Below are 24894 nucleotides of genomic sequence, written 5' to 3' on the forward strand. Positions count from 1 at the left end.
ATTTTTTGTGCCAATGATATAGCCATTATATGGTCACTCATTCTGGCGGAAATAGCAGCCAAATCTTCTTCAAATCACCCATTTTATGTCTTCAAGAATGGAAAGACTCGTTGGATAAGTTGGACTGTGATACATGTCTGAATAAAAGTTAGAATGGTTACAGCTTGAATGCTTTTGATCATAGGTCTATTTAGTCACTGGTGACCTAGAGGGGCTAAATAAAAACAACAACAACAAAACCTATGTGAGAGTAATTATATGGTTGCTCAACCTGCTAGAACTAGCAGCCAAATCTTCAACTCACACCATGTCATCTTAAGGTAAAAATGGTCACTTTGAATAATGGTTTCGAATTTTGCACAAGGCCAGCAATTTCAAGGGTAGGGCTTTAGTTGATTACATGAACCCTAATACATTGGGCTGGTACTTTATCTTATTAAGCCTGAAAAGATGAAAGGCAAAGCTGTTCCTGACAAGATCTGAACTGAGAATGTAAAGAAAATTTCACGAAGCATTTTGTTTGGTGAGCTAATGATTCTGCCAAGATGGAATGGTCATAGCTGGAATGTTTTTTGATCATAAGTCTACTCAGTCTATACATTGAACCCAATGTGTGGAGCACTTTAGGCAAATGACTTTTATCATGGACAATGCCTAGTGAGTGGAATTTGGTAGGTGGAAACTATGCAGAAGCTTTTCACTAATACATGCATGCACACACACACACACACACACAATTAGAAGGTAAAGCTTATTGAATTATAACTGAATTTCACATTACTGGACATTCAGATGATTAAAGTAAGGAAGCAGCAAGATTTATGAGCAAAAATATTTGTAGACACATCAAAACTTGATGACTCTGAGATTTGATTGGTTGCTAAAAAGACCATTTGAAAATGCACCACACATTCATCTATTCAAGTATCATATCCAAAACACTTTACACACACACACACACACACACTCATGCACTCATGTTTACATGCCAAAAAACTGATATTCCATGTGTTCAGTATTATATGTGTAAAACACATAAAAGCAGCAAGGTGCTTGTTGTTAATGAAAAGTAATTGAATAATGTTTCCATATGACCGTCTTTCAGAGTATATCCAAAGTCATAATTAAAACCTGTGTATGTATGTCTTTTGTGAAAAATATTTATGCACAGACGTGTTAGATTTCTAGAAAAATATGGGGGAAAAAACAGAAAATAAAATAAAGAAAACTGAAGTGAGATTCCTATATCCAGGATATTAGAGATATTGTAACATAAATAAGGCTACATATATAGTATATTTGTAGTACTTCCCTTAGTAGATGCAGATACTAACAGATATTAGCAAGTGCATTTGTCAAGCAAAGCTTCAGCTGTGAGAGAGAGAGATTATAGAAATATCTTTTCTCTCTCTCAAACAAATCAACATTGCATTACTCTCTATATGCAGTTACTAACAGACATTAGCAGTAATGTATAGCTTCCAATATGTGGAAGCAATTATTAAAATATTGTTTTGTCTCTCAAACAAATCAACACATATATTTGAAAGTCAGTCAAAAGTATAAGTTAGTTATAAATGTGTTGGTACTCACCACTGATACGGAAGGAAAGAAAGTAGCATGAAAGTGCTATTGTGAGAGGCTGCCAAATGTGGAAGAATGTATGGGATAAACAGGGGTTACTGCATGCTGACCTTACAGAGGGAGTAGCATGGTAATTAAAGTGATAAAAGGAATGAAGAAAGAAAGTTGTGAGTCGATCAAAGATAGTTGCAGAAACACTCAAAATATCTGTTGAAGTAGGATGCATGATTACAATCTGTAGAGTTGATTTAATTAAGTCATATGTTGGGGCAAGCGAAAGCGAAATCGAATTGAACCAGCCAGGATCACTGGTCTGGTGGTGCGTAAAAAGCACTATCCGACTCGTGGCCGATGCCAGCGCCGCCTCGACTGGCTTCCATGCCGGTGGCACATAAAATACACCAATCCGACCGTGGCCGTTGTCAGCCTCACCTGGCACCTGTGCAGGTAGCACGTAAAAAGCACCCACTACACTCACGGAGTGGTTGGCGTTAGGAAGGGCATCCAGCTGTAGAAACATTGCCAGATAAGACTGGAGCCTGGTGCAGCCTTCTGGCTTCCCAGATCCCCAGTCGAACCGTCCAACCCATGCTAGCATGGAGAACGGACGTTAAACGATGATGATGATGATGATGATATAGGAAGGTATCATATCCAATGACTAGTACAGCAGAATTATCTATTTCTTTACTACCCACAAGGGGCTAAACATAGCAGAATTATCATAAACTGTTACAAAATCAAAGGCAGTGCCTATGAGAGAAGCAACTATAGAGAAATCAAACTGTTTGTTCAAGTTATGAAGATCACAGAGAAAGTATTAGCAGAACTAGTCTGTGACAAAGTAGAGATAGATGAAATGCAGTTTGACTTTATCCCCAGAAGAAGCACTACAGATGCAATCTTTCTAGTGAGACAACTGTGGGAGAAATGCTTGGCTAAGAATAAATTGCTCTTCCTGGTTTTCATTGATTTGGAGTTGTTTGGCACAGTACTACACTCAATAATTAGATAATCACCGAGGAAGCTAGGTGTAAACAAATAGTTTGTGAGGGCTGTAGGTAAGAAAGAAGACAAGATCTTGGTACCTTCAGGAAAATGGCCATACATGATGTTGGGAAAAGGAGTAAGTAAAACTCTATACATTGAACCCAATGTGTGGAGCACTTTAGGCAAATGACTTTTATCATGGACAATGCCTAGCGAGTGGAATTTGGTAGGTGGAAACTATGCAGAAGCTTTTCACTAATACATGCACACACACACACACACACACAATTAGAAGGTAAAGCTTATTGAATTATAACTGAATTTTACATTACTGGACATTCAGATGATTAAAGTAAGGCAGCAGCAAGATTTATGAGCAAAAATATTTGTAGACACATCAAAACTTGATGACTCTGAGATTTGATTGGTTGCTAAAAAAAAACATTTGAAAATACACCACACATTCATCTATTCAAGCATCATATCCAAAACACTTTACACACACACTCATGCACTCATGTTTACGTGCCAAAAAACTGGTATTCCATGTGTTCAGTATTATATGTGTAAAACACATAAAAGCAGCAAGGTGCTTGTTGTTAATGAAAAGTAATTGAATAATGTTTCCATATGACCGTCTTTCAGAGTATATCCAAATTCACAGAATAGAATAAATATGCTATTTTATCCAAATTGTGAAAATTCTCATCAGATGTTGTACTTTTCTGTGAGATAAATATTACAGCCATTAATATAGAGGGACATGTGTTTTATCAGTTTTATAATTGTTCATATCACTACCTTTTAACCTCTCAATATATTTAGATGGTGATGTATCTTTTTCAGGCTTACCTACCTACTTATGCATGTAAAGGCTGGATATGGTGGTCTCTGCAAAAGAAACTTTCATGATTCAATGGAGGGAGAGGAGGCTGCAGCAATTCATTCTGGAGTGCAGGGAGCCAAATGAAGCAAGTAAGCCATTTTGGTCATCTACTGTATTTGTCTCCATCCATTGTTATTTTCATCAGGTCTGGCCACTGGATTGAATATGATCATACATGAAGGAGTGAAACTGACAGTGTACAACTCTTCCTCAGTTAAAAAAAAAAAAAAAAGCCACCACATAAGTTATGAGTCATTGTCAAGGATGACTAAATGATCCTTACCACTCTGACTGATGAGCATGATACCTATATATAGAAGACATGACAATATTTACATATCTTTGAATGTGAGTGGATGTATACATTATGGGTTCTGCATATGATAATTGAATTGATGAATGTGTGTTACATTCCGAAATGTTTGTTGACAACCATTCAAATCTCAATGATTTATGATATTTTGATGTGTTTATGAATTACTTATATATTGTCACACTGTTTCCCTAATATAATGGTTGGAATAATCTGAAACATGAATGTAATTGTTACAACTTAGGACCCTTTAACTTCAAATAAATTAAACAAGCTTTAATTCATATGCTGAGCACTTTTTTTGTAAGCACAAATCTAAGCAATACATTTTAAAATGTGTACGATATGCTATCAATATTGCTGACATCAAGTTTACAAATCCCTCAAGGCTGAGCCTCTATGTAGCATATGTATATAACAAAAATCAAATTGATTCTATTTCAATTTTGATTCTCATAGAAACTGATGTATTCACTTTTATATTCTATTATATTATATAATTTCTCTAAGCCTTACGTTTATGAACAAAAATACAAATATATATATATGTGTATGTGTAATATATATATATATATTATTCAAAGGAATTCCAACTCTGTCTATTTTCTTTAATGTTTTATTTATATTCTTTATCATATTAATGTAGAGTATAGAATATATAGTATAAATAGTATATATAGTAAAATGGAATGAAGTATTGTTTTATTGAATAGATGAAATATTGAATATCAAATATTAAGGGACTGTAATATAGTCCCTTAATATCAAATATTCAGGGGCTATATATATATATGCTTCTGGCCAACATATCTGATGAGTTGTCTATATTGCCAAGAGCAATAGTAGACACAAAACCAATGGTGACTTTGTGAATGACTATATGACATAACCAACCATCACAAAAAATATACTATTTAACTGCATAAAAGTACAACTGCTCAAAATATTTTTCGAACTTATGGACAACTGACTGTGTGTGTGCGTGTTATATTCATCATCATAATAATCATTGATTATTATATTTTAAATATTATTGAAGATATATACTCCTTCAATCCTTATGTGGTGATATAATGACATCTGTACAATGGCTATATACACATTTTAATACAACCATTGTTGGAGAAATTGAATGTCTTTCATGTGGAAGATAAACTCTAATGATAAAGTATTTATAGAATGTAGAGAAGTCACTGGAATGGTTTCCCACTGGCTTATCCTATTCTATCAGTAGTCTTTAACTCAGTACTGTTAATTTGACAGTGTGAGGGCACATGGCCTAGTGGTTATGGCAATGTACTCATGATCATGAGATCATGGTTTCAATTCCCAGACCAGGTACGTACTTGTACTTGTGATGGTATTCATCCAGGGCGGGTTGAGCCGGCTTCTTCTCTGGTCCTGATGGCATCACGAACCAGTAGCAGTAGGATTCATAGAAGAAGTTTCGTGGAAATATTGAATTCACAAGCGGTTCCCGACATCCCGCATGCATATCCCGAGTGACGGGACGCCCTGTTTACCGCGGAGTGTCCACAGATGCAGGGACAGAACGAAGCCACTGGTTGCCGATCAGACACCTCTTGGGATTTTTCACCAGTGCCCCGTTGGCCAGGCTGCGGCCCTAATACTGCTCGGTGCCAGACCAATCCACCTTGGGTGGCCCTACCAGGAACCGAAGTTCCCGACGGCATAGTTCTGATACTGCCCGGTTACACCACCCTACCGCTTTGAAGAGGGGTTGGACTTTAGGGAGGAACCAGACCAGGTAGTGCATTTGCTAGAGCAAAACATTTCATCTCATTGTCCTGCAATCACTTCTACTTCTGATGTGTGGTACATTGTGCACCTGTTCTGACAATGTCAGTTTGATGGAGAGAGTGAGCTAATGTACAGCACAAGCATTTGATCACTATAACAAAATCCTTTGCACAGGTCATTTAGCAAGAAAGCAGGTTGTTCAGCAATATTGAATGCTATTGGCATTGTCTAAGGGAAAAGTAAAGACTTATACAGCTTAGTACAAATGTTACAAGCAAATTCAGAATGTAAAACTAGAAATTCAATTAATTTCACCACCCGTGACTTTTGTGTTATTTTATTAATCCCAGAAGAATGAAATGCTAAGTTGACCTTGGTAGGATTTGAACTCAGAATGTAAAGAGCTAGAATAAATCATCATCGTCATCATCATCATCGTTTAACGTCCGTTCTCCATGCTAGCATGGGTTGGACGGTTCGACCGGGGATCTGGGAAGCCAGAAGGCTGCACCAGGCTCCGGTCTTATCTGGCAATGTTTCTACAGCTGGATGCCCTTCCTAACGCCAACCACTCCGTGAGTGTAGTGGGTGCTTTTTACGTGCCACCTGCACTGGTGCCAGGCGAGGCTGGCATCGGCCACGGTCGGATTGGTGCATTTTACGTGCCACCTGCACGGAAGCCAGTCGAGGCGGCACTGGCATTGGCCACGGTCGGATTGGTGCATTTTACGTGCCACCGATATGGAAGCCAGTCGACGCGGCGCTGGCGCATCAGATTATTTTGTCCAGTGCATTAGAAATTCTGCCAGGGTTTATACTTTATCTTTTTGATATTGGTTTCAAATTTTTTGGCACAAGGCCAACAAGTTTGGGGTAGGAAGAAAGCCAATTACATCAATAGCAGTGCTTGATTGGTACTCATATTATTGACTCCTAGAAGATGAAAGGCAAAGTCGACCTTGGCAGAATTTGAACTCAGAATGTGAAGATGGATGAAGTGCTGCTCCAAGTATTTTACCTGGTTTGCTAACAATTCTGCCAGCTCACCGCTGTTTGCTTTCTCTCATCATTGATATTGGCAGGATGAAAGGTTAAAGTGACCTTGTTGAGATTTGAATTCAGAACATAAAATGCTGGCACAAATACAACAAGACATTTTGTTTGAGTCTTTAACAATTCTGCCAATCGACCATCATTATTGAAGCATGACATCATAATTGGAATTACTTGAAAGTTGTAACTTCATAGAATAAAATAATTGCTTTATATTACATTGAACACTGCGATTTGACACTATGCTGACTCAGCCATCTGCAGCTGCAGCCTGTTCACCATAAATGCTGTGTCATAATATCATTGATGATATAACTGTAATAAAATGAAGGATTTACTGGATATTTAAAAATTGCTATTCAACATCTCAATGAACTTTCTTGTTGAAAGAATTGAGTGGTCATATACTGAATGAATGAATCACTCTTATGGAGAGAGAGAGCGAGAGAGAGAGAGAAGGGAGTGTGACAGACAGATAAACAGAGGTGAAAGAGAGAACTATGGATAGCAGAATCAATAGAGTGATTGACAAAAAGCCTTGGAGTATTTAGTCATTTCCCTTCATGCTCTCCGTTCAAATCTGGTTAAATTCAACTTTGACTTTCTTACTTCCAGAGTTGATAAAATTAATTAGGTGCCATTTAATTGAATGCTTCCCCTCTCCCACAAAATTGTGGCTTTGTGTGTCTATGCTAGAAATTTATTACTTTTAGAGAGTTGGGTGGTTTGGTAGTTATGGTAAACGCTTCAGTCTAAATGCCTTCCAGCAGTTAATCTTGACCTATGTTCTGCCAGGTTTAATTTTACTATTCACTGTTTTAGACTTTATGTTATAAATATCAGTAATATAATGAGGATTGATTCAAATAGCTGAGTACAGTACTGGCTGGGAGGTTGAAATATTCACTTTGAAACTGTACGGTTCTAGGTTTGATTCTGCTTCTTGACACTCAGATTATTCTGCTTATTTATTCATATTGTTTTCAATTAATCATACATTATCTCGTAGCTTTGAAGGTGCGTGGCTTAGTGGTTAGGACATTCGGCTCACGATTGTAAGGTCGTGAGTTCGAATCCCGGCGACACGTGTCCTTGAGCAAGACACTTTATTTCATGTTGCTCCAGTTCACTCAGCTGGTAAAAATGAGTTTGTACCTGTATTTCAAAGGGCCGGCCATGTCACACTTTGTGTCACGCTGAATCTCCCTGAGAACTACGTGTCTGTAGATTGCTCAGTCCCTTGTACGTTAATTTCATGAGTAGGCTGTTCCGTTGATCGTATCAGCTGGGACTCTCGTCGTCGTAACCGACAGAGTGCTCCTATTTTGTAGCTTTGAGATTTTGATGATGCATTTATTTAATTTTAGAATGACATTGCAGAGTAGTTGTGAAAAGCTTGATTTAGTCAGTTTGAACACAAAGCATGTAGAATATCTGGACCTGAAATAGACGGTTTGGATGCTAAAGGGTTGAACAAATGTTAGAAAATTAGCAGAAGTATGTTATCGTTAGCAACATTGGCGTTGTAAGAAGAACAAAGGGGAGGAGACTCAATACATGTATAGAAGTATAGAGCATATATTTATGATTTAGGGAATTGAAGATAGAATTCTTTTCAGTGACTGATTAGTTTCATCTCAGAATAAAAACTTATTGTGTGTGTGTGTTTATATATACATATATATATATATATATATATATAAATATAAATATAAATAATGATGGTGATATATTGAATATTAACTTAATTTAATTAACATTCAATTTAAAACCAGTAGCCTAGCATATAGAAAAATCTGAAAATTCAGAAAAATTGTAATACATGCATATAATAAAATGCGTATAATAAGAGATGACCACTAAGTGGACATCCAATATGCTAGAAGAAGATCATCTACGATCTAACTACAAAGAAAAGAATGTTCTCTAGAGAAATTCAGCAAACACCAGAACAAAAGCGGGTAAGACAGATGAAAAATCATAATTGGAATTACTTGAAAGTTGTTACTTCATAGAATAAAATAATTTCTTTATATTACATTGAACACTGCGATTTGACACTATGCTGACTCAGCCATCTGCAGCTGCAGCCTGTTCACCATAAATGCTGTGTCATAATATCATTGATGACATAACTGTAATAAAATGAAGGATTTACTGGATATTTAAAAATTGCTATTCAACATCTCAATGAACTTTCTTGTTGAAAGAATTGAATCACTCTTATGGAGAGAGAGAGCGAGAGAGAGAGAGAAGGGAGTGTGACAGACAGATAAACAGAGGTGAAAGAGAGAACTATGGATAGCAGAATCAATAGAGTGATTGACAAAAAGCCTTGGAGTATTTAGTCATTTCCCTTCATGCTCTCCATTCAAATCTGGTTATACAAAATACAGAATTTAAATCGTAGATGATCTTCTTCTAGCATATTGGATGTCCAATTATACGCATGTATATATATATATATATATATATATATATATATATATAAAGGGGTTCTTCCAGTTTCTGTTCATGAAATCTACTGATGAAGCTTTATCCAGCCTAGGACTATGGTAAGAAACATGTATTCAAGGTGCCATACAGTGTGCTAACCCAAAACCTTGCAGTTGGGAAGCAAACTTTTCAAGCCTACAGCTGAGCATGTACTTCTCTCTCTCTCTTTGTATGTATGTGTGTGTGTGTGTATATATATATTTTCAAAATGTGACCGCGTGTGTATCGTTAGCGATTTTTTTTTTTTCCTCCGTCTTCCCTTCCTTGGATCTTTCCTTTTCCTATGTTTCTGACATTTAAAACGTTAAATCCTCCTTCTTTCTTTCCTTTCCTGAGCATCCTATAGCACTATACTTGTTCCACGTCCTCGCATTGTTGTGTTTTCTCTTTGTGTTTTCATGTTTGAATTAACCATATATATATATATATATATATATATATATATATATGCTGGTGACAAAAGGCCTCTCGCACAGAGTGAAAGGCAGACTGTATGATGCGTGTGTACGAACAGCCATGCTACATGGCAGTGAAACATGGGCCGTGACTGCTGAGGATATGCGTAAGCTCGCTAGAAATGAAGCCAGTATGCTCCGATGGATGTGTAATGCCGGTACTCACACTCGGCAGAGTGTAAGTACCTTGAGAGAAAAGCTGGACCTAAGAAGCATCAGTTGTGGTGTGCAAGAGAGACGTTTGCGCTGGTATGGTCATGTGGCGAGAATGGATGAAGATAGTTGTGTGAAAAAGTGCCACACCCTAGCGGTTGAGGGAACCTGTGGAAGAGGCAGACCCAGGAAAACCTGGGACGAGGTGGTGAAGCACGACCTTCGAACTTTAGGTCTCACTGAGGAAATGACTAGAGACCGAGACCTCTGGAAGTGTGCTGTGCGCGAGAAGACCCGGCAGGACAAGTGAGTCCACAACCCGTGGCCTTCTACATGGGATGGAGCCAGCCTACGTATGCATACCTTCCCTTCTTGGGACACAAAACTCTACTTGTGAAGACGTGTTGAGGCAAGTGAGGATCAGAATCGAAATCGATCAATGGAAATTGCGGATGTGCTACCAGTGCCGGTGGCATGTCGAAACTCTGCTTGTGAAGACCCATTGAGGCAAGTGAGGATCAGAATCGAAATCGATCAATGGAAATCGATCAATGGAAATTGCAGATGTGTTACCAGTGCCGGTGGCATGTAAGAGAACTTTCCGTTTCGCGACCGTTGCCAGCACCGCCCCGTTTCGTGTCCGTTGCCAGCCTCGCCTGGCCCTCGTGCCGGTGGCACATAAAAAGCACCATCCGTTCGTGGCCGTTTGCCAGCTCTGTCTGGCACCAGTGCGGGTGGCACGTAAAAAGCACCCACTACACTCACGGAGTGGTTGGTGTTAGGAAGGGCATCCAGCCGTAGAAACACTGCCAGATTTGACTGGGCCTGATGAAGCCTTCTGGCTTCACAGGCCCCAGTAGAACCGTCCAACCCATGCTAGCATGGAAAACGGACGCTAAATGATGATGATGATGATGATGATATATATCATCATCATCATCATTTAACGTTCGCTTTCCATGCTAGCATGGGTTGGACGGTTCAACTGGGGTCTGGGGAGCCCGAAGGCTGCACCAGGCCAGTCAGATCTGGCAGTGTTTCTACAGCTGGATGCCCTTCCTAACGCCAACCACTCCGAGAGTGTAGTGGGTGATTTTATGTGCCACCGACACAGGTGCCAGACGAGGCTGGTGAACGGCCATGCTCGGATGGTGTTTTTTTTCATGTGCCACCGACACAGGTGCCAGACGAGGCTGGCAGACGGCCACGCTCGGATGGTGTTTTTATGTGCCAGATGAGGCTGGCGAACGGCCATGATCGGATGGTGTTTGTTACGTGCCCACAGCACGGAGGCCAGTCGATGTGTTACTGGCTACGGCCACGTTCGGATGGTTTTCTTGTGTGCCACCGGCACTGGTACCACAAGGATACAAATTCCATTGATGTTCATCTATTTTGATTTGTTTTGATTTGATTTGATTTGATTTTGATTTTGATATATATATATATATATATATATATATATTTCCTTTTCCCTTGGTTTGTATAGATCTCTGTCTCATGCTCCTTGGTTTGTGTATGTGAGACATTGCCGTTTGGAGATTAAGTGATTGCTCTACTTTACATTGGGAAGATTTTTATCACCGCTGAACTTAATGAAACTAGAAGACAAGCAAATGAGTAATCCTGTATTTGGTTGCTCAGCTTGCTTGAAATAACAGCCAAATATCCATCAAATTTCACTTTGTCCCACCATCTGAAAAAAAGCAAGGGACATATTAGATAATATAGTCTTAGATATGCATTGCCAGTATGAAGAAAGATTATCATGGCAAAAATACATTTGATTATAGATCAGCTAAGTCATGATTGATCAATGATTAAACTACAAAAACAAACAACAGATCAAAGGAGAATCCAACAGAGTCTGTTGCCTTGCCATCAGCTGAATAATTTGAAAGCCAACAGGCAATATATGAGAGGAACTGTGGACCAGGGGATCAAAGCATCATTGGCAATGAGCTACAAACGGTATATCAAGGAATAGACTTCCTTAGCTAGCTCTGATTTCCATACTGTGATGACCATGATGACATATAATCCAACCAGCTTTTTGATCCTCTCATAAATAAGGATATGAGAATAATATGAGGCTTGAAGGAATTGGGAGAATTCTTGCCAGATTTGGCATTAATTATACTAATTTACTATTTTCAGAGTAAGTCTTGGGCAATAGGGTATTTCATCATGTGAAACGCCATTTGATATATTTATTTATTGATTGATTTTAATATAGAATATGCTTGGGTTTAATTTTTGCTTGTTTGTGTGTGATAACAACATCAACATGTGGGAAGTTATTAAAGTACACCATTTCAATCTAGCTATTCTTCTGTTTAGCTATTCTTCTGTAGGTTTCTTAATTTACAAAGACAAAAAAAAAGAAAATTCTGTTCTTTGTTTTGCATTTCCTTAACATTACAACACGAGCAAGTGAAAGAAAAGGACAGAAGCTATAGAAATACAGAGATAGTGATAGAGGAAGAGTAAGAAGACGGGAGGAGAGAGAGAGAGTAATGTGGTGAGTAAAGAAGGAGAGGTTATTAACCATTTGTGACATTATCAGCTTACAGATTCTTTTGAACAGATTGACATATTAATGCAGTTAGGATCTGCAGCTGTTTATGTCTTAAGTGATTGTTTGAAGTAGCTGACATGGAACACAGATACAAGGAAATAATAATAATGATAATAATAATAATAATGGGTCAAAGCAACACTTTAACAAACAATCCATATCATATATATATATATATATATATATATATATATATATAAACAAAACGTGTGTGTATGCATGTATGTATGTATATCATTCTATGAATTTTGTTGTTGAGCAGCTCCAAGGTAGCCCTAATCAAGTGGACCCATGATAAATGTTGTTCTAGCTATGAACATCATGTTTTTACTTTAGACATTATATATATATATACACACACATATGTGTGTATATGTATGTATATATGAATTTATATATATATATATATATAAATATGTGTGTATATCAATATATATATACATGTATATATATATCTATATTTATATATATGTATATATATAAATATGTATATGTATATATATATATATAAATTTTATTTATTCTTTTCGAATATTTACTACTGTACCAAGGACATTCTATTTCTACTGTGATTATATGTGAGTGTGTGTGCGTATCCAGTTATATGCCATACCCAGTAAATATATTTCTTGATGTTACAGAGGTGAATGTGAAGCATATAAATGAAAGGGAGAAGGAAGAATGAAAAAAAAGAGAGTAAATCTAAAAAAAAAATGATAAAATTTAACAAGCGAGTTCTGGGAGAGAAGAGAAATGATGAAAAAAATTGAAGGAAAAGTGGAGAAAAATTATTTCAATAAATCACCGATAAATTAAATATATATCAAACATAATGCTGGTGAAAGTTCATGGGGATATGCTACCGGTGCAAAGTCCTGGAAGATAGAAATGTCCATAATATGATGAGGAGGTGATAATTGAAAATCTTTAGAAAACCAATAGATGCGTAAGCATATGATGGAGTTTTAAGCATTTATAATGGAAGAAAGGTGAAAGCGAAAGTCCTGAGAATTCTGGGAAGGAGGGGCTTGTGTATGTAGAAATGGTGTAGGTGTATTAAGAGCATGTGGGTAGGTGTGGATAAAAAAAGTTAAAAGGGAAAGAAATCTTTAGGGAGATGAGCTAGTGGGTGAATGGCAGTACGTATGTGTTTGTGGAGAGTGGATATGTGAAGGTGAGCATGCATGACCATGAAGATGTGTAAGGGTGTGTGTGTGTGTGCATTCGTGCATGCATGTGTGTGAAGAGATTAGTGTATGTACAAGGCAGTGCTGAAAAGTTCCTGGCTTTGGGTAAAAAAAATACAAGAGGATCAATTAATTATGATTTAATCCAATATATTCTTCTCTCAAATTAACACACTTATTGCTTTGTTTTTATAAACCCTTTTGTTCTGGTAGATGTTATACCAACAATACACCAAAGCCATATCAAATGGCCAAAAGCCCTTTGGGTCATTCCTTCTCCTTCAACTTTCTAACACCCTCCGTAGAATCTTTACTGCTCCTAACAAGGCTGTTTTCTGCAACATCCCCATTCTGATGGTAATTCTTAGCTTCTCAAGTCATGCATCCAACCTTTAACCAGCTTCCCCCAGTGTGCCAACCACAATCAGTACCACTTCTACATGCCTGATTCTCCATAGTTTCCTGATTTCCTATTTCAACTGATATATCTCCACTTTTTCATTTTCCTTCTCATTCATCCTGTGGTCCCACGGTGAAGCAATATCCACAATAATTGCTTTGTTCTTCATCTTTTCTACAACAACAATGTCAGGTTTTCTATCCACAAGGGCATCCAGCTGTAGAAACTCTGCCAGATGAAGACTGGAGCCTGGTGCAGCCATTTGGTTTGCCAGTCCTCAGTCAAATCATCCAACCCATGCTAGCATGGAAAGCGGACGTTAAACAATGATGATGATGAATAAAATGGTCATACTGGATGGTCATGTCCCACAAGATCTCGTATTGCTGGGCAAAATACTTAGTGGTATTTCATCCATATTTACATTCTGAGTTCAAAAGTTGTCAAGGTTGACTTTTCCTTTCATCCTTTTGGGGTTGATGAAATAAGTACCAGTTGAATGCTGGGGTTTATGTAACCGACTTACTTCCACCCTCCCCTGAAATTACTGACATTGTGCTAAAATTTGAAATCATCATTACTATCATTATTATCATCATTAAGGCAGCAAGCTGGCAGAATTGTTAGCACACTGGGAAAAATGCTGAGCAGCATTTCATCCATCCATATGTTCTGAGTTCGAATTCTGCTAAGGTTGACTTTGCCTTTCATCCTTTTGGGGTCAATAGAATAAGTACCTGTGGAGCACTGGGGTCGATGTAATCAACTGTCCCCTCCCTCAAATTTCAAGCTTTGTGCCTACAGTAGAAAGAATTATTATTATTGTTATTTGATGATAATGATGATGATCATCATCATCTTCATTATTTAACTTCTGCTTTCCATGCTGGCATGGGTCAGATGGTTTGACAGTAGCTAGTGAGCTGGAGGACTGAGCCAAGCTCTACTGTCTGTTTTGGCATGATTTCTACAGCTCAATGCTATTCCTAATGCCAACCACTTTACAGCTTACACTGGGTTATTTTTTTCTTTTTTATGTAGCACCAGCACCATGATGGTCAGGAATAATGATATGATAGTCACGGCTGGAATGGTTTTGATCAAAGATCTACTCAGTCAAGACTGACTCAGGGTTAAACCCAAACAACAAAAGTAAAGGGCATGATATTTTGTCCCACCTAAATCAGTAAGAAGGTCCTTAAAAATTATTTGAAGCATTTCTGAAATGATTAAACAGCAAATACTATTGTTTAAATTATAACACAAGCAAATCAAAATACCAAGTTTCTGGTAATTGACCCTCACATCAGCCCTTAACCCCTCCACCAGAAGACAGAGATGGGGCCTCTTTGTGGTTGCTTGGCTTTTTCAAAGTCTTTCTTTTTTACCGTTTAGTAAGGATGCAGAGCAAGTGCTTGTGATTGTTTTAAAGGCTTCTGAAACTGTGAAAGGGAAGGGGAAGGTATGTTCAGATGATAGACCTGGTCTTGGATACTTGCAACTGCATGGACCCTGCTAAAAGCACCTGAGTGCCAAATGGATATTGCTAGAAACAGCAACCAAAAATTGTTTCAAATAACACTCTGCTATCTCAGAACAGAACATGTTGAATGATGTGGTCCCAGGTTTGATGGGGTGGTCATAGAGTGGAATGTCTTTGATCATAGGTGTGTTCACTCAGGATTGACCTATGAGTCAGTCCTGATTCATAAATATAGTTGGTGTGGGTTGGACTGAACTAAAACAAACAAGGCCAATAACCATTCATGTGAAACAGTGAAGCAATAAAACTGCTCAAGCTAATAGGGAAAGGCAACAGAGAGAGAGAGAGAGAATTCTTATACAGTCAATCGATCTACTAGAATCAGCAGCCAAATAACATTCAAATTACACCCTTATCAATAAATACTTTCTTTAAAAAAATGAAAATACACATTGAACCATGTAGTTCTAGAGACACTCACACCACTGAATTAAATAAATAAATAAATAAATAAATAAATAAATAAAAAGAAAAATGTGATGAGATGGTCACAGCTGAAATGTCTTTCATTATAGATTTGTTTGATCTGGTCTGATCTGATAGTAAACAAAAAATATAAAATCAACTTTCTAATCTTGTTATAGTTGATAATATTTTCTTGTGTTTTTAAAAATTAATTTGATAATTTTTGATTAATCTTTTGAAATTAATCTCTCAGTAGAAAGATTAAGGCACAATTGTTGTGGTAAGGTTAAGGTGTTGAACTACTGACTTGGTGTTATAAGTTTAAATCTTAATTTTAAGATATTTTGTTAAAGCTTCATCCCTTCCCTTGAGAAAAGACATGCATATACCTCTAGTTTTCTTGAATGAAAGAAGGGAAAACAGAAAAAGAAAAACCCCGCAAAAAAGTTTGAGTGGTTGGCATTAGGATGGTGGTGGTAGTGTGGTTGCTCATTTAACTGTAAAATCAATTGTTTCAATAAAATCATTATCTCGGTCATGCAACTGTAGAGAGAAATAACAATCAATAAAAAAAACAATTTTTTTTTTGTAAAAACATTGAAAAGCAAACAAAATAAATTAACAATAAAAATAATTGTGTTTTGGCTCCGACATCTGGGACTTTGCTGCTGTTACACAAACAAATATCTTAGGCTGCATGCAAAACAAAAGATGTTCCAAATGATTGACACAGAGGTCACTCATTAAACATTTCAGACTCTAACCCAATTACAATAAATGTAGGCATGGCTATGGGGTAAAAAGCTTGCTTCTTAAGCACATGAATCCAGGTTCAGTCTCACTACATGGCACCTTGGGTAAATATCTTCTATGGCCTTGGGCTGACAAAAGCCTTGTGAATGGATTTGGTAGATGGAAACTGAAAGAAGCTCATTGTGTATGTGTATATGTGACCACGTGTGTATCGTTGGCGATTTGTTTTCCTCTGTCTTCCCTTCCTTTGATCTTTCCTTTTCCTATGTTTCTGATGAAGAGCTCCGCTTGAAACGTTAAATCCTCCTTCTTTCTTTCCTTCCTTTCTTGAGCGTCCAATAACACTATATTTGTTCCACGTCCTCGTGTTGTTGTGTTTTCGTGTTTGGATTAACTATATATATATATATATATATATATATGTTTGCGTTTTTTTGTGTCTGTGTTTGTCCCTCATCACTGCTTGACAACCAATGTTAGCGTGTTTATGTCCCTGTAACTTAGCAGTGTGGTGAAAGTGACTAATAGAATAAGTACCAGGTTTAAAAAGATAAAATAAGTCCTGGAGTCAGTTTGCTTGACTAAAATTTTTAAAAGTGGTGCCCCTGCATGGCTGTAGTCAAATAACAGAAACAAATAAAAGATAAAAGATCACACAAACAGCAGTCACTCTGTAGGGTGAACTACAGTTACCTTCTGGTTCTGTGTTATTAGGTTGTTCCGAAAATAATAGCTGATTCCAGAAACAATTTTATTCTGGAGAAATTAACAATAGATATGTTTTGATTAGTCAAAGTATGAGCCATGAACATCTATACATCTCTGCCATCAATCAACGAGATTATTTATGCCTCATTGATGAAAACTTATTGGTTTTGATGCTAAGAAATCTTTGAAAGATGATTCCACCTCTGGTTTGGACCTGAAAGTTTTATCACTTAAAAACGTGTTTAAATGCTTTAAAAAATGGTAATCAGTGGTGAAATATTAGGAGAATATGGAAGATGTAGTAAAGTCTCGAATCCCAAGTCTGTGAGTTTCTGCAGCATCATTCTTGCAACATGTGGCTTTACATTATCGTGAAGCAGAATTGGGCCACACTGATTCACCAATGCAGGCTTCATTTTTTGAAAGTGAGCATGCATTTCAGTGAATTGATTGCAGTAATTCTGTAGTGCTCTGATTGGCTTCCAGAAAGCTGTAATGGACAACACCAATTGCAGACCACCAGACAGTCACCATAATCATTTGCTGATGCAACTTTGGCTTTGAGAAATGTTTGGGGGACTCATCACAATCAAGCCATTGAACAGATCATTTACAGTTATCATAAAGGATCCACTTTTCACCACAAGTGACTATTCTGTCAAGAAAAGGATCGTTGATGTTTCACAGAAAGAGCATTGAGTACACTTCAGAAAGCCAAACTTTTTGATTTTCTTTGAGCTCATGCAGTACCCATTTATTGAGCTTTTTCACCTTACTAATCTTCTGCAGATTGCATGAGACCATTTCGATACTGACACCAAGTGCCTGAGACATTTCTCTAATACTTTGACATGGGTTTTGTGTAACAATTGCTTTCAATTGTTCATTGTCAAGACTGCATGACCATCCTCTATCTTCTTCATCATCAAGGCTCTCATCACCACTATGGAATTTCTGACACCACTTTCGTACTGTGTGATCACTTGTGGACCCTTCTCCCCATGCTCTGTTGATATTGGCAGCAGTTTGGGAGGCATTGTGCCCAAGCTTGAACTCCTGAAAGAAAAGTAAGCGGTCTTTTTTTGTCATGTTTATAATTAAGGGTGCCTATGCTTCAAGAATGTTTTCTGTCTGAATTAAGTAGAAAATTATTAAAGAACATACATCAATTATTAAGTATGTCAAAATTCACCAAAAATATAATTAAAATACTATGATAAAAGTGTGTTTCAAAACACAACACTTAGAGCAGCTATTATTTTCAGAACAACCTAATAACTATTATTTTCCAATTATATTCTGTCTCAGTCTTATCCTTCTGAAATGACCAAAATGCATATGTGCAAGTGTAGCTGTGTGGTTAAGAAACTATCTTCTCAACTAAGTGGTTACAGGTTCAGTTCTACTATGTGGCACTCTGGGCAAATGCCTTCTGCTATACATCCAGGCTAACCAAAACCTTGCAAGTAAACTTGGTAGATGGAAACAGAAAGAAGCCTGTTGTATATGTGCAAGTGTAAGTGTAGTGTATTTGTGTGTGTGTGTGTGTGTGTGTGTGTGCTTGTCTTGACCTCATATGATGAAGGCACGTGGCCTAGTGGTTAGGTTATTCAGCTTGTGACTGTAAGATTGTGAGTTTGATGGTCAGTGATGCGTTGTATCCTTGAGAAAAACACTTTACTTCACAATTCTCCAGTTCACTCAGCTGGCAAAAATGTGCTGTACCAGTATTTTAAAAAGCCAGCTTGTCACATTCTGTGTCATACCGAAGAATCTCTCTGAGAACTATGTTCGTGTGTGTGTCTTTGTGTTTGTCCTTTCCACACCACTTAACAACCAGTGTTGGTTTGTTTATGACTCCTTTACTAAGTGATTTGGCAATAGAGACTAATAAAATAAGTACAAGACTTTAAAAGAATAAGTACTCAATTCTGTTGTGGTGGGCTGTGCCACATAAAAAGCATTGGTGTGGGTACTGGTACCACATCAAAAGCACCCAGTGCATTCTGTAAAGTGTTTTGCATTAGGAAGGGCATCCAGCCAGAGAAACCAAGTCAAAACAGACTATGGAACCTGGTGTAGTTCCTGACCTTGCCAGTTCCCTTCAAGCTGCCCAAACAATGCCAGCATGGGAAACGGATGTTCAATGTTGATGATGATGAAGTACTGGAGTTGGTTTGTTTGGCTAAAAACCATTGAAGACAGTGCTCCAGCAAGGCCACAGTTCAATAACTAATACAAGTAAAAGATGAAAGATGAGTGAAGCAGAATTTGTACATATTCTTATGTTCCAAACTTTTGACAAAGTAAATGAAATACGTGGTACATTTTAAAATGGCTGTATTTTCGCTTTGTTTTGTCTTGTTGTTTCCAAACAATGGTCATGTTTTTGGTTTTGTTATGAGAATTCTTCCAGAGATTTGCTGCAAACAAAGTCTATCTAAAAATAGCACTAAAGAAAAATGAAACAAAAATAAATAGATTACTAGGAACATATGCTTAATTAATCCTCAACAGAACCTGATTTATCAATACGTAATAATTTCCAAACAGCATGACTCAAGCTTAACAAATCTATAGAAAAATAAGCAATGTATATAGAAAATCAGTTGAAAATACTTCAGGAATGGATAAGAGTAGCTGCTCTTTGTTTATATTTCATTACTGTTTGTTTTTTGTTTTTATGATTAATTCTAAAATATATATGAAAACGCAGCACATCTTCATTATGAAGAAACTTTAATAAAGGAGTTAATATGTTATGATACATTGTATATGTATGTGTATACAGCATATGTATATACTGTATGTACATATGTGAACATGTGTGTGTTTGTGTGTGTGGTTACAGGAGATAAGGTTGGACAACTGCTGTGCTGACGATGGCTTTTGAACCAGAAATATGTGCTGATGACTTACCTCCAGACAATAAGTCTATCCTTTTCCTTGATGCCATGTAAACTTGGGAGAATTCTTGAATATGGATATTAACTCCACTTCATATAGTGGAGATGTTCATAATTGGCATTTGGTAATTATAATACATCCTCTAGATGTGGAGATTATTTTTTTTTTTAAATCAAGAACTTCTGTTGTAAGGTATTTGGTATACCTGTATTTGTCCATGTGTTCAAATATATGTCATGGCCCACTCTAAGTTATTATCACTCTAAGTGGAAAGAAACTCACGCATTCAAACCTGGATCACTGGCTCCAGAGGCGCAGGCCTACACAACTATGCCAATCTGGTGCTCGCTTGAATTGGGGCAAATTAAAGCTTTATGAATTTGGCCTTTGTTCTTCCTAGACCAGATCCAACTTGAGGCCTTCTCCACCGCTTCTCCCATGGCCTTCAGTATTCTAGTCCTGCTTCTTCCAGAGATGGACAGCTGTTTCATGAGGCTGTAAGCAGATGAGCCTACAAATCCCCTGATGCCGACCTTGGCTGCGGAGACTTTGGTTTTGAATCCAGCATCCCTCATATAAAAGCAAAAAAATCCCTTATCTTTTATCTTTTACTTGTTTCAGTCATTGGATTGCAGTCATGCTTTGGACCCTACCATCAAGGGTTCTGTCAAATAAATCAATGCCAGCACTTATTTTTTTAAAAACCTGGTACTTGTTCTATCAATCTTTCAGAACTGCTAAATTTAAAGGGATGTAAATAAACCAGCACTAGTTGGCAAGTATGGTGGTAAGGAACAAACACACACACACACCATCTGTAAGTGATACAGTAAAAGATATGCAAGACTTTCCTCAAATTTAAAATATGAATTTGCTTTTGTTATCCATATTCCAATGATGGAGCTTTGCATCTTTGTTAACCAGTTTCTTCCTCACAGGAAGATTTCAAATAATTAAAAATAGATGAGAACATACAGGCATACATTCATGTATAATCCATCCATCCATCCATTTATCCATCCATCCATCCATCCATCCTGCCATTCCACAATGCAAGTGTAAAATGGAGAGAATATTGGTTTTCTTGTAGAATAGTCACAACTGCTTTTATTCTTAGGATGAGAGAACTGGAAAGCTATGAAATCCATGACATTTTCACTGGTACTAATGGCATAAATCGCTTTAGATGGAAATGGATCTTACCTTCTGCTATAAGACTCTCATCAAAAATTAAAAGAATACTACCAAGCAAATAAAGAATTTGCTGATTTTTCACAACATTACTCTTGTATTCTCTTTGTGAAGTTCATACATCCAAATACGTATGTGTTTGCACGCACACATGTGTGTGTGTATGTATGTGTGTGCATACAGTTATAGGTGCAAACGTAGTTGTGTAGTTAAAAGTTTGCTTCTTTACAGCAATGATTTGGTTTTAGCTTCAATGCATGGCACTTTGGCTGAGTGTCGTTTTACTATAGCTCTGTGCTATGCTGCCCTGTTCCTTGTGAGGGTATTTGTTAGACTGAAGCTGCAAGCTTATTAAGTACACATGTGTAACCAAAATATTATTGCAAAAGGGAAAAATCAAATATAATGTGAAGTTTGAATGAAGATGATACATCGTAAAAATGAATGAGTGAAGAGCAATTAGTTATGAAGATGGCCATTTATTTAGTTGGTTATAATTTTGTTACAGTATAAAATAAAAACGATGTTGTTGCATTGTTTGTTCATGTATATACATGATGGTGGGTTGTTGCAGTAAAATTTTTTCAGATTCCATGGATTCTTTATGTGTGGGAGCTAGCTCAATTGTCAGTTGCTAGAGAGGAAAAAAAAAAAGAATGAGATTTGTATTATCAGGCATGGTTGCATGGTCAGTAGCTTGCTTACCAACCACATGGTTCCAGGTTCAGTCCCATTGTGTGGCACTTTGGGCAAGTGTCTTCACTATAGCTTTGGGCCAACCAAAGCCTTGTGAGTGGATTTGGTAGACAGAAACTAAAAGAAGCCCATCGTATATATATATATATATAACTATAAACTAGGGTATCTGAGAGATACCACCATGCTGAAATAGCAGTCAAAACCCTGACCCTAAAGCCACTTTGAATGTTCATATAGCATTAGGAGAGAAAACAGAGACAAAATAAACTAGCAAAAAAAGATTTTTCTGGATAATTCAAGATCCTGTATTTCTGGCTTTGCCTCAGAGAAGCTCTGCCTTCTTCAGTTGAATATACCAGATAAGCACATAAATACAGATATATATATATATACCATCCGAGCGTGGCCGTCCGCCAGCCTCGTCTAGCACCTGTGTCGGTGACACATAAGAAAACACCATCCGAGCGTGGCCGTCTGCCAGCCTCGTCTGGCACCTGTGTCGGTGGCACATAAAAAACACCATCCGAGCGTGGCCGTCTGCCAGCCTCGTCTGGCACCTATGTCGGTGGCACATAAAATCACCCACTACACTCTCGGAGTGGTTGGCGTTAGGAAGGGCATCCAGCTGTAGAAACACTGCCACATCTGACTGGCCTGGTGCAGCCTTCGGGCTTCCCAGACCCCAGTTGAACCGTCCAACCCATGCTAGCATGGAAAGCGGACGTTAAACGATGATGATGATGATGATGATATATATATATATATATATATATATATACACACACACACACAGAACATACGTTATACTTACATATACGAATGCTCATACATACATATATATGCACGTATGTACAAGGGCAGCTTAAGTTGCCTGCCAAACAGCTCCAAAGTGCTAACATTTAAAGTGGCTTTAGGGTCAAGGTTTTGACTGCTATTTCAGCATAGTGGTATCTCTCAGATACCTTAATTTATAGTTTTAAAAAAAATATTACCTTTGTATGGAATTTATTCCCATGTTGGCCACTTGATAAGATCGATATTTAAATATCGATATTATCCTTATTCATAAATTTATATATATATGTTTATATATATATAATTAATAGTAGGAAATATATTGTTTAATTATTATATCTTCATTTATTTTATATTATTTTTGACCTGACGAGTGGCTATATATTTTTAAATCTTAATTTTAAATTGAATTAATATTAACTTTTAATATTATCGATTTATATAGTCATGAAATGCCCGTAGTCAATTTAATGTTTATTTAATTTAGTGATTTTTAGAATGTTTATTATATATTTAAATTCTTTCTATATGATTTATTATAGATAATATCTTTCACTATCAATTGAATTACTTAGAGGTTTTGTCTATAAATTATATATATATATATATATATATATATATCTTACAGAGATGTACTTGCATAGCGAGTGAGCTGATCTGAGATTGTGTGCTGAAGCAGTTACAGAGTGGAAGGTGTTTATAAGCCATTTAAAAACACACAAAAACTGTTAGATTCACTTCAACCTTTTAATTTAATTTGCCAAAATATTTTCATCAGTTTGAGACCGCAATCTGATCACTGGCAAAATTCCGTACAGCATGGAATTTTGTCTAATCAGGATCTCGGTCTCAAAGCGACAAAAATATTTTGGCAAATTAAATTTAAATGTTGAAGTGAATCTAACAGTTTTTGTGTGTTTTTAAATGGCTTATTAACACCTTCCATGCTGCAATTGTTTGTGTGCGTGTGTGTGTGTGTGTGTGTATGTGTGTGTGTATATATATATATATATATAAATAAATAATCTGTGTGTATATGTTTGTGTGTCTTTGTTTGTCCCCCCCACCATCACTTGACAACTGATGTTGGTGTGTTTACATCCCCATAACTTAGCAGTTTGGCAAAAGGAGACCGGTAGAATAAGTACTAGGCTTACAGAGAATAAGTCCTGGGGTCAATTTGTTTGACTAAAGGCAGTGCTCCAGCATGGCTGCAGTCAAATGATAAAGCAAATAAAAGAATAAACAAAGTAAAAACTGAGTTGTCCCTCTTTTCCATTCAACTGAGATGTTTGTTGGGCAGATGGCAGTAACCAAAGTGGTCTGAACATAATCCCCTCTGAGTGTATATAAAGTTTGGCAACTAAAATCATGAAGTGCAGAGAGGAGAAAACAAAAGGCCAGAAATTTATTTGACAATCAATAAAGATGTAGACTCAGTTTCAAATCTCAGCTAGTCCCTAAATATATATATATAAGGCCGACCAATGCCTTGTGAGTGGATTTGGTAGACGGAAACTGAAAGAAGCCTGTCGTATATATGTATATATATGTATATGTGTGTGTGTTTGTGTGTCTGTGTTTGTCCCCCTAGCATTGCTTGACAACCGATGCTGGTGTGTTTAGGTCCCCGTCACTTAGCGGTTCGGCAAAAAGAGACCGATAGAATAAGTACTAAAAGGTGGTGCTCCAGCATGGCCGCAGTCAAATGACTGAAACAAGTAAAAGAAAGAAAGAAAGAAATATGCTTGTGCATGCACATCATCATTGTTTTAATACGTACTTTCCCATACCGGCTTGGGTCAAACAGTATTCATTAAGACAGACTTTCTATGATCAGATACCCCTCTTGTCACTAACCCATACCTGTATCCAAATAAGGTGATGTTTCTCACATGACCAGATACATTTCCATGCAAGATTGGAAACACCACTTGTAAGGACAGTGTTACTTGCTTACAACTATCACATGATGTTAAGGCAAAGAAACAGTCACATATGCACATATACATATGTACATACATACGTGCATACATA

At 37.2% G+C, this 24894-nt stretch overlaps 1 long non-coding RNA gene across 1 annotated transcript; it reads right to left on the reverse strand.

Moving 5' to 3' along the window:
* Positions 1-574: 574 nt before the first annotated feature.
* On the reverse strand, positions 575-18035 carry LOC118764704. The gene is made up of 3 exons (XR_005000510.1): positions 17951-18035; positions 5566-5572; positions 575-584 (listed from the first exon to the last, which is right to left on the reverse strand). It is a non-coding gene; the product is annotated as an uncharacterized LOC118764704 (long non-coding RNA).
* Between the last annotated feature and the right edge of the window lie 6859 nt (positions 18036-24894).

The sequence above is a fragment of the Octopus sinensis genome, linkage group LG9 (assembly GCF_006345805.1).
Source record: "Octopus sinensis linkage group LG9, ASM634580v1, whole genome shotgun sequence".
NCBI classification, from domain to species: domain Eukaryota; kingdom Metazoa; phylum Mollusca; class Cephalopoda; order Octopoda; family Octopodidae; genus Octopus; species Octopus sinensis.